This window comes from Oreochromis aureus, linkage group 9, assembly GCF_013358895.1.
Source record: "Oreochromis aureus strain Israel breed Guangdong linkage group 9, ZZ_aureus, whole genome shotgun sequence".
In the NCBI taxonomy this organism is placed as follows: Eukaryota; Metazoa; Chordata; class Actinopteri; order Cichliformes; family Cichlidae; genus Oreochromis; species Oreochromis aureus.
Genome location: NC_052950.1, coordinates 2,010,169 through 2,021,148, shown reverse-complemented (window position 1 = coordinate 2,021,148; position 10,980 = coordinate 2,010,169). Strand labels below are relative to the sequence as shown.

The 10,980-nt window shown below is 49.7% G+C and overlaps 2 long non-coding RNA genes across 2 annotated transcripts; both read right to left on the bottom strand.

Annotated features, from left to right (window-relative positions):
- Positions 1–1,248: 1,248 nt before the first annotated feature.
- LOC120441903 lies at positions 1,249–1,826 on the bottom strand. The gene is made up of 2 exons (XR_005614366.1): positions 1,514–1,826; positions 1,249–1,430 (listed from the first exon to the last, which is right to left on the bottom strand). It is a non-coding gene; the product is annotated as an uncharacterized LOC120441903 (long non-coding RNA).
- A 4,258-nt stretch (positions 1,827–6,084) lies between these two features.
- On the bottom strand, positions 6,085–6,564 carry LOC120441904. The gene is made up of 2 exons (XR_005614367.1): positions 6,350–6,564; positions 6,085–6,266 (listed from the first exon to the last, which is right to left on the bottom strand). It is a non-coding gene; the product is annotated as an uncharacterized LOC120441904 (long non-coding RNA).
- Positions 6,565–10,980: the final 4,416 nt, after the last annotated feature.

Here is a 10,980-nt window from a genome sequence, read left to right as displayed (position 1 = left end):
ATACATCGGGGTATTAGAACGCCCCCTCTTGCGTAAATTACATGGATACGTCAACTCAAAACCACAAATGTTCTATTTGACAACTTGTGACACAATTAAAAGAACACTGGCTTCCATCCTCTCCCCGGTGGTTTCCCGCAAGCCCGCTCAGCTCTTCCATCGTGCACCTGCTTCTTCATCAAACAGTCACGTACACCAAAATAAAACTGCAACCCTAGCAAAACATGCTTAAATTTTCACCTACAAGTGAACCTCTAACTAAGTGTGTGTGTGTGTGTGTGTGTGTGTGTGTGTGTGTGTGTGTGTGGTTACGTGTGTGTCTATGTGCTAACCACAATCGCACCCCATTTCACCTCGCCGACTAGCTCCTCAGAATAACTTTCACTCAGACTCTGGTTTTGGTTTCACTTCCTGCAAAGCGTGTAACTTCAAAAACATGTAACTTCCTGTCTTATTTTGGCACAGAGTTACTCAGCTTTAGGCCTTTTCTTTCACCATGCAGTCTGCATATAAACATTTAAGATTCTAGATTCAAAAGCATTTCGGGTTATAGATTCAACTCAACAGTTTAAAGTGGTTATAACTGCACCTGTAATAAAGCTTAATTGGGTGCCAATATGTTTAAACATCTAAATGCAATATCACTATTAATAAATGCGTCAATGCAAATGCTTGTTATATGATTATGATGCAATAGCAATAACAAAATAATGAAACTAGAAATAGTAAAAGGAAATAATAAAAATGGCAGAAAAATAACACCTCAATTCCTCACACCTCCCGGCCAGAGCTGCTGGATCAAGTACATTCTGGACTCTCTTTGGACCACTACTCACCCAGACCCCTTGTGCTCCCTCCTCCCACATCGTCTTCACCTGCAACCCATAAGCCATTGCCAACATAGGTTAACAAACTGGCCATGATTCACTGGATTTCCACTGATTGCTTGTCTCTTCTCATTCTAGTGACTCTGTGTAACTCCACCCAGACTGGAAGAGAGGACTCAGAATGCGGAACTCTTGTCAATGTGAAACAGTGCGTTTATTTACAGTACCCAATAATCCACAGAATAAGCAAAGGGCTGGTCCGGACTGGCCTAATTTGGGACACATGAAACACATTATGTACCTTCATGTTGCGAGGAAGGGCCAACCGGACAGTCACTGGTTTCAGAATAGCTTGAACAGAAAAAGGTCCCAGGGAACCGATGTCACAATTGGTGCAGGGACTCAAACGCAGAGCGGGTAGTCAGTTCCAACACAGAGTTTATTTACAACACCAAGTGCAGAATATGTACAGTGGGGGAAATCCGGGTAGGAGAAGGGTCCCAGGGAAGGTCCAGGGGAAAACGCTCGCGCACTCGTCTCCTCTTCTTACTCCAACTCACACACAACCACACAGCGGGGAGGTCACAGGTCCAGGGAGGAAAACTAACACACAGGGAGAAGGCAAGTTACTCTAAATCACTAATCTCACACAAGCTAATGTCACAAGAGCTGAGAGGGTCACTAACGTGTTAAACACAATCATCCAGCGATGAGAGGATCTGTGTCCCAGCCTCAAGTACTGCTCCTGGTGATGACTGGTGATTGATGACAGGTGTGTGGACCAAGGGCGGGAGCCCGCAGTGAGCTCCGCCCAGGCAGAGAGGGAGAGAGAGAGAACCAAAACAGAACATGTAGCCTTGTGGGGCCGGCTGGGCAGGCACGGAGACCATGACAGTACCCCCCCCTCAACGGGAGCCTCCCGGCGACCCACCAGGCTTACCTGGATGCCTGCGGTGGAAGTCCCGGAGCATCGCCTTATCCAGGACAGCTGCTCGAGGCACCCAGGAGTGTTCCTCTATCCCGTAGCCCTCCCAATCAACCAGGTACTGAAAACCCCTACCCCGGCGTCGGGAGTCCATGATGCGGGCGATGTTGTAAACCAGCTGACCATCCACGAGCCGGGGGGGTGGCGGGGGCCTGGAAGGAGGGCACAACGGGCTGGAGAGCACTGGCTTGACCTGAGATACATGAAAGACATTGTGAATGCACATGTTGCGCGGCAGTTTGAGGCGGACGGACACAGGGTTCACAATGGCATCGATGGGAAAAGGGCCAATAAACTGAGGAGACAGCTTCTTTGACTCAGTCCGAAGCGGCACAAAACGGGTAGACAGCCATACCTGTTGTCCGATGGCGTACTCAGGGGCTGGTGTCCGGTGACGGTCAGCGAGGGCCTTATTCCGCTCCTTAGTACGGAGTAGGGCCGCCCGAGTCGCGCGCCAGGCGCGGCGGCACCTACGGAGGTGAGCCTGTACAGAAGGAACGGAGTGCTCACCTTCGATGGCCGGGAATAAAGGCGGTTGATAACCCAGGGACGCTTCGAAAGGAGATTTGCCAGTGGCGGTGGAAGTGTGGCTGTTGTGGGCATATTCGATCCATGGAAGCTGATCACTCCAGGTTGATTGGTTGTGCGAAACGACACAGCGGAGGGCAGCTTCCAGCTCCTGGTTGGCCCGCTCCGATTGGCCCGTTACTCTGCGGATGGAAACCGGAAGAGAGACTGACCTTGGCCCCCAGAGCGGAGCAGAACTCCTTCCAAACTCGGGATGTGAACTGCGGCCCTCTATCCGAAACGATGTCCTCGGGGAGCCCGTGAAGTCGGAACACATGAGAGGTGAGGAGCCGGGCCGTCTCCAAGGCAGAGGGGAGCTTCGGGAGGGCGACGAAGTGTGCAGCTTTGGAGAAACGGTCAATAATGGTAAGTATAGTGGTGTTACCTGCAGAGGGCGGCAGACCCGTGACAAAGTCCAAAGAAACGTGGGACCATGGTCGGCCTGGTGTAGGAAGAGGCTGCAAAAGGCCCGGTGGAGGGTGGTTCGAAAGCTTGTTCCGGGCGCAGGTCGAACAGGCTGACACATACTCCTTGGCATCCTTAGCCATAGCGGGCCACCAGAAGTAGCGTCGGAGGAAGGATAAGGTGCGGAGGACCCCAGGATGGCATGGAAAACGGGCGGTGTGAGCCCACTGGAGAACCTGAGAGCGGACGGCTGAAGGAACGAAGAGGCGACCGGGCGGGCCAGTCCCAGGATCCGGTTCGGTCTCCTGCGCCTCCTGGATAAGCCTCTCGATCTCCCAAGAGATGGCTCCAATAACATAGGCGGCCGGGAGGACAGGCTCGGGGTCCGATTCCTCCCCTGTGATGGAAAATTGCCTGGACAGGGCGTCTGGCTTTATGTTCCATGATCCTGGCCTGTAGGTGATAGTGAAGTCAAAACGAGCAAAAAACAGTGCCCACCTGGCTTGCCGAGAATTGAGACGTCTGGCCGAGCGCAGGTACTCCAGATTCTTGTGATCCGTCCATACGATGAATGGTTGTGCCGCTCCCTCCAACCAATGTCTCCATTCCTCCAGGGCCAGCTTGACGGCCAGGAGCTCCCGGTCCCCGATGTCATAATTGCACTCTGCTGGAGAGAGACGGCGAGAATAAAAAGCACACGGGTGCAGCTTACCGTCCGTCTGTTGAGACAGGACCGCCCCCACCCCGGAGTCCGACGCGTCCACCTCCACAACGAACTGCTGGGTAAGGTCCGGTTGCCGGAGTATTGGTGCAGCGGTGAATTTCTCCTTGAGCAGGGTGAAGGCCCGCTGAGCGGCAGGATCCCACTGGAAAAGAACCTTGGGAGAGGTGAGTTTAGTGAGAGGGAGAGCGATTCTGCTGAAATCGCGAATGAACCGTCTGTAAAAGTTAGCGAATCCCAAAAACGCGTGCAGTTGGCGGCGATTAGGAGGAGTAGGCCATTCCACCACTGCCCGCACCTTCTCCGGATCAGTCCGCAAGTCCCCCCTTTCGATGATGTGGCCCAAGAAACTCACTGAAGGCACGTGAAAAGCATACTTCTCCCCCTTCACAAAAAGCCGGTTCTCCAAGAGGCGAAGCAGGACCTGCCGCACGTGGACTTGGTGCTCCTCGAGAGTCTTAGAAAAAATCAGGATGTCATCTAAGTAAACAAAAACACAGCGGTTAACAAAATCACGAAGCACATCATTCACCATTGCCTGAAACACAGCGGGGGCATTGGTCAGCCCAAAAGGCATCACAAGATACTCAAAGTGGCCCCGATGTGTATTGAACGCAGTCTTCCACTCATCCCCCTCTCTGATGCGCACCAGGTGGTAAGCGTTGCGCAGGTCCAGCTTGGTAAAGATGGTCATGCCCTGAAGCAGTTCAAAGGCTGAGGAAAGCAATGGCAAAGGGTACTTGTTCCTAACAGTGATCTGGTTAAGGCCCCGAAAGTCAATACACGGCCGCAGCGACCCATCCTTTTTATCCACAAAAGAAAATCCAGCCGCAACAGGGGAAGAGGAAGGGCGAATCAACCCCGCTGCTAGCGACTCTGTGATGTAGCGCTCCATAGCATCCCTCTCGGGCCGGGAGAGGCTGTACAGGCGGCTAGATGGCAGTGGAGCTCCAGGAAGAAGATCAATGGCACAATCGTACGGGCGGTGGGGGGGCAGGGACCGCGCACGATCCTTACAAAAAACATCCCGCAGATCATGATAAGCCCGCGGAACCATTGAGAGGTCCGGAGCGTCCGATGGCGAGGCCGTGGGCGGAAGCGGAAAAGGTGAAGCCGCAGCCCGGAGGCAGTTCATGTGGCAGTTCACGCTCCAACCCAGTATGTCACCTTTCTCCCAATCAATATGTGGGTTGTGGAGAACTAGCCAGGGGTGACCCAGAACCAGCGGAGTGAGAGGAGCTTTAAACGAAAAAAAACAAATCCTTTCCGTGTGATTGCCTGAGAGGGATAATGAAAGGAATTCAGAGACATGAGTGATGTCGTGCAGGCGCTGACCTGATAGTGCGTGAACGCGGAGAGGGCGTGACAGAGGCTCCAAGGCGATGTTTAGTTTGGCGGCGAGTGAGGTGTCAATAAAGTTCTGCTCAGCCCCAGAGTCGATAAGCACAGAGAGAGAGTGAGAAACAGTCTGAACACATAGTTTAGCCGGCAAGAGAAGTCTGGGAGAAGGTCTTTCACTCGACAAATCGCCCACCAGCACCCTCTCGATCACTGGTGAGCGCGCCCTTTTGCCAGTGTCGGGCAGGAAGAGACAGAGTGGCCTTTACGGCTGCAATAAACACACTCACCAGAAGCAAGGCGGCGCTGGCGCTCCGCGGGCGACAGCCGTGAACGCCCAAGCTGCATGGGTTCTTCCTCATCCCTGGTGTCGGTGTCATGCGGCCCAAAGGCTGCAGAAGAGGTCCCACAAAAATCCAGCGGTGCCTGCCCCGAACGTGTGCGCGCGCTTCGGTGGGCGCGCACCTGGTCGTCCACCCGAATACACAAAGCCAAAAGCGCCTCTAGGGAGGAAGGCAGTTCACGAAGCATCAGTTCATGTTTTATTTCCTCATTAACATTAGTGAGTAAAGCACTCTTAAGGGCTTCTTCCCCCCACTTCGTCTGTTCGGCCAATGTAGAAAAATCAATAGAAAAATCAGCCATGCTTCGTTTACCTTGTTTGAGTGCGAGCAAGCGCTGGCCGGCAGTGGCAGTAGAGGCTTTTCTATCAAACACACCTTTAAACTTAACAAGAAAGTCAGAAAAAGTGATGTCGGGATCTGCTTGAAGCGCAGCTTGTGCCCAGGTCAGAGCACGATCCTGGAGTAACTGGACAATATAAGCAATTTTAGCACCATCAGTAGAAAAAGCTTGCGGTTGTTGGCGAAACTGAAGGGCACATTGTGTAAGAAAACCAGCACATTTATCAATCTCTCCCGAGAAAGCTTTTGGTGTAGGAAGAAATCTGTCATAGTGAACAGGTGAGGGAGCAGGTGGTGTGACACTTACTGCTGGAGCTGGCGCCTCCAGTGGAGGAGCGGCGGCAGGCGGAGCGGTCGGTAGTGGTGTTAACTGAGCCACGGCCTGGGTAAGGTTTGCGAGCTCTGCTCGAAGGTGAACAAACATTTGCTCATGACGCTCCAGCATCGCGGCCAACGTGGCGAGGGTGGGAGTCGAGACTGCCGGATCTGCTGAGTCCATTTCGGTGGCTGGATGATTCTGTCACAATTGGTGCAGGGACTCAAACGCAGAGCAGGTAGTCAGTTCCAACACAGAGTTTATTTACAACACCAAGTGCAGAATATGTACAGTGGGGGAAATCCGGGTAGGAGAAGGGTCCCAGGGAAGGTCCAGGGGAAAACGCTCGCGCACTCGTCTCCTGCTCTTACTCCAACTCACACACAACCACACAGCGGGGAGGTCACAGGTCCAGGGAGGAAAACTAACACACAGGGAGAAGGCAAGTTACTCTAAATCACTAATCTCACACAAGCTAATGTCACAAGAGCTGAGAGGGTCACTAACGTGTTAAACACAATCATCCAGCGATGAGAGGATCTGTGTCCCAGCCTCAAGTACTGCTCCTGGTGATGACTGGTGATTGATGACAGGTGTGTGGACCAAGGGCGGGAGCCCGCAGTGAGCTCCGCCCAGGCAGAGAGGGAGAGAGAGAGAGAGAGAGAGAGAACCAAAACAGAACATGTAGCCTTGTGGGGCCGGCTGGGCAGGCACGGAGACCATGACAACCGAGGAGCCAGCTTCTTCGATTCTGTCTGTAGGGGAATGTTCCTGGAGAGCCATACCCACTGGCCCACCTGACGGGTCAGTGGCAGGGGCAGTGGTCCGCCAGTCTCTTGTTATGTTCGCTCATCCTCAGGAGGCCCACACTAGTTGCCCGCCAGATCCACCAACAGCGCCTCATGTGGCCCAAAGGATTTTTTGAGCTTCCTGCTGGAAAATGAAATGCCCAAAATTAATTGAGTATTTCTCTGCAATTACAAACTCTGTGTATACAATCTTGGTATCAAAATAAAGCTAACACTTGTGAAATTTCATCAGAGGTGTAAATATTGCAGCAGATATTACTGTGTCAAAGTTACTGAGACTGGAACATAAAAAAAGTAAGTAGAATTTATCCTAGCCTAATTGTTTTATTTATTTTTCAGCATATAACCCTTTTAAAAATATGCTTCAGTTCACATTTCATTCCAGAAATTCAGTAACCAACATATAAACATCATCTGTGGAAAGATTTATGTTTCTAAAGTGAAACTGAAAAATTACAGCACTGTCAATATATGCATATCTAGACGTTGTACAAAAATGTCCAATTTTGGCACACATTGAACACCATGTCAGTTGAATTTTTTAGGTATTAAAGAGCAGAAATGATTTAATTTTATTAACAGGCCTAAAAATACTTGGTTTTTTTATATATTTTGAAGAATTAACCACACATTTACATGGCAATGGGCCTTTTCTGCCGTGCGCATGAAGCGTTTAATTGGCCTCTGGCCCTTTAAAATCTGAGGGGCTGTAACTTTGGTTTCTTTTGACCAATTTGCATGATTGACACCTCTTCTTAATCATTTGAGCCAATAGGATCACAGTAATGATGCCACGTTCACGTCAATGTAAGGAGCTTGGAAAGAAAAGCGTCTGGACTTCTTTAAATTGCTTGAAGACGTTTCACCTCTCATCCGAGAAGCTTCTTCAGTTCTAGGGTCAAATGGTGGAGAGTCCCAGATTTAAGCCCTGTGGGAGTGTCCCCCCACGAGGGACAATGGACCCCCTAATGATCCTCTACCTAATCACATAAGCCAAGGTGTGAAAACGGGTGTAGGTACAATTAGCCAAGGTTTCGGGTGAGCTCATTGTGAAACCTAGCTCCACCCTATCATGTGATTTCCTGAGGTCAGATAGCCCAGGATGTGAGTGGGTGTTAAGGCGTCTGGGAAGGATCTCAAAGAGGAGAGATGAGAGGTGAAACGTCTTCAAGTAACTTAAAGAAGTCCAGACGCTTTTCTTTCCAAGCTCCTTAGACTACGATGGCCTGGATGACTGAGAACCTTCACAGACATGTTCACGTCAATTCAACCAATCAGAAGTTACAAGGCCAAACCCCAGGTGGGACCAAAATTACTGCATGTGGCGTCTGTCCAGTCATGTGTCTGTAGGTGGGTCTAAAATGGAGGTTGTTGATGGCTCTGATGCGGCTAGTTAGCCATGGTAACTGCTGATAATCATGAGCTACCAGTGAAAATAACGGAGGAAATCGGAACGGTAAGCCAGTTTCTGTCTTAACGCATTTGCACCGCTATGTGTTTTTGTGGTCTTCTTTTGCGGCTCTTTCAGTGATTTTTAGTCAGAGCGTGGTGAAACTTGGTGTTTAGAATCGGTGATAGCTCTGGAAGATAACTAGCCTTTCTTAAGCCGGTTACATGAAGTCTGAAGAATTTTTGTTTGTTTAGTGAACTTGTGCACATTTACGTAACTGCTCTTTTAATCATGGCCTGTTTTTGTTGTGTTTGGTGATTGTAGAACTGGTTTATATGAGAATTTTAGCTGAGATTCAGAAGTTTCTGTGGATACCACACATGTTGTGACTTATATGTCTGACCCCGTGTTATAACCAATTAAATGTGATCTCCTCCCTTTTGCCCCCGGTAGCGGGGAAGTGGGGCTTAAGAGGTTAAGGTCCGAAACAACCTGTATCAGAGTAGCCTGTTCCTTTGCAACATGCCTCAGCATCTTCTCGTGGCGCTCCAGTCTCTCCGCTTGGAGCAAGAGCTCACGCTAAACCAGGGTAGAGTCAGCTGAGTCCATGGCTGGCTGGATTATTCTGTCATGGTTTGCTGAAAGAGAGGACACAGAATGTGGAACTCTTCTCATTGCAAAACAGTGCGTTTATTTACAGTCCACAGAATAAACAAAGTGCAAAGTCCAAACAGTGCTTTTCTCCCAATTCCTGGTGCGGCTCCATCCGTGATATCCAGTGACTGTGTTCGTGCTCCCCAATTGTCCACTCCGCCCCAGACTCCTAGAAAAGGTGAAAACAACACACGACAGGTGAGTAGGCTTCCTAGCCAACAACCTCACTGCAACACAAAGCTCATTGACACTACCGGCTTAGAGTAATAATCCAGCTCTGTCACCCAACCACACCATTAAATACTTCTACCCAAGATGAAGGAAGCTTAGAGGCAGCTGGCAGAAAAATCAAGCACAGGTGATCCAGCTTCAGCGGAGAGTTGCTTCCGGGTTGGAGGCCGCCTGGCCGATGCTTTTCCGGAAAGCACGAACTTCCATACACAAACACGCACAGAGGAGTAGGGAGGAAAAGGGAGAGAAACACACACATATATAACAGGCAGGTTGTCCGGGGTGAGGGTAAGGATGTAGATCGACCAGTAAATTGAGGGCTTTGCTTTTACACTCAGCTCCCTCTTCACCACAATAGACCCTGAAAAAGACCCCGAGATACTTAAACTCCTCCACTTGGGGCAGGAACTCGTTCCCGACCCGAAGTGGGCACTCCACCCTTTTCTGGCCGAGGACCACCGCCTCAGATTTGGAGGTGCTGATTCTCATTCCCACTGCTTCACACTCGGCTGCGAATGAGAGTGGTTCAGTCATCCAAGAGGGGCAAGAGTAGAGCCGCTGCACATTGAAGGGAGCCAGTTGAGGTGGTTCGGACATCTGACAAGGATGCCTCCTGGGTGCCTCCTGGGTGAGGTGTTCCGGGCATGTCCCACCGGAAGGAGGCCCCGGGGCAGGATGGACACGCTGGAGAGATTATATGTCTTGGCTGGCCTGGGAATGCCTTGTTCCCAGGGATAAGCTGGAGGAGGTGGCTGGGGAGAGGGAGGTCTGGGCCTCTTTGCTTAGGCTGCTGCCCCCATGACCCAGCCCCGGATAAGTGGAAGAAGATGGATGGATGGAAATCTTTTCCTTTAAATCACAGCCCATCATTAATGACCATCAGTGATGAGTCAATAAACTTATGACTCAAGAATTACAGATTGAGGCCCTTTTCCACAAGAGGCCAGTCACTTCAGAATGTATTAATACCTTTAATATTTACACAATGTGTGGGATACATTGAGATTAAATTCATGCAGTTGTACTTTATCATCTATACTCGCCTCTGTCAGTGCGCCCCAGGGTGGCTGTGGCTACAATGTAGCTTGCCATCACCAGTGTGTGAATTAGACTTGTAGTCAAGACCGCCTAATCCGAGACCAAGACAAGACCAAGACCAGAGGGTATCAAGACCAAGACAAAGACCAAGACCAGAGGGTATCGAGACCAAGACAAGACCAAGACCAAGACCAAGTTGAGACGAGACCAAGACCGAGACCGAGTCGAGACGAGACCAAGACCAAAACCAAGACCGAGACACAAAAGTCTTTAAACTGCAGCCAGATGCTGCTTCGTTTACAGGTGTCAGGCATATTTATGTGTTTTTGCTTTCGCACAGCCCTCACCGCTGTCTACTGTCTCACTCACTTGCTGAGAGGACAGACGCACGCTCCACTTGACTGTCGCGTCTCTCACCCTCTCTGTTTTTCACATAATGATATTATCCTATATCCTCGCATGTGATTGGCAACAATATGGAGGGATTGGAGCATAACTGAGCCACTGTGTGAGAGCTGAGCAGCGAAAGGAAATTAAGTGAGGGTAGAAATGACTGAAAGATTATTAGGCTCTGTTTTGAGTTTTGTTCAAAAAGAATGACTTCATATAGGAAAAAAATAAATATCACATATGCAGGACACCTTAAACTAGTTTTTAATTAAGCAGCAAGGCAGAACAAAGTCGGGCCTGTATCAAGACACAGGGACTAAACCCCAATTCAACCAGACCCAGAACTGATCTGGAATTAAAACAGGACTACAACAGTTCAAAATCAGGACTACTTAGGACTTAACCAAGACGGAACCAGAATCAGAACTAGATGATAGTAGCACTGAAAATCATCATAGACCTGCACTACACTTATTTTTTTTAATTCTACCAAAGTACGCTATTTAGATTCTGAAAAGTTTATATAATTATTTAGCCTTGTTGTGCAAACAAGCCTGCATAACTTAATAAATATAGAATTTGAAAAGTAACAAATGGTATCTAAAAAGAAACAGGTACTAGATACA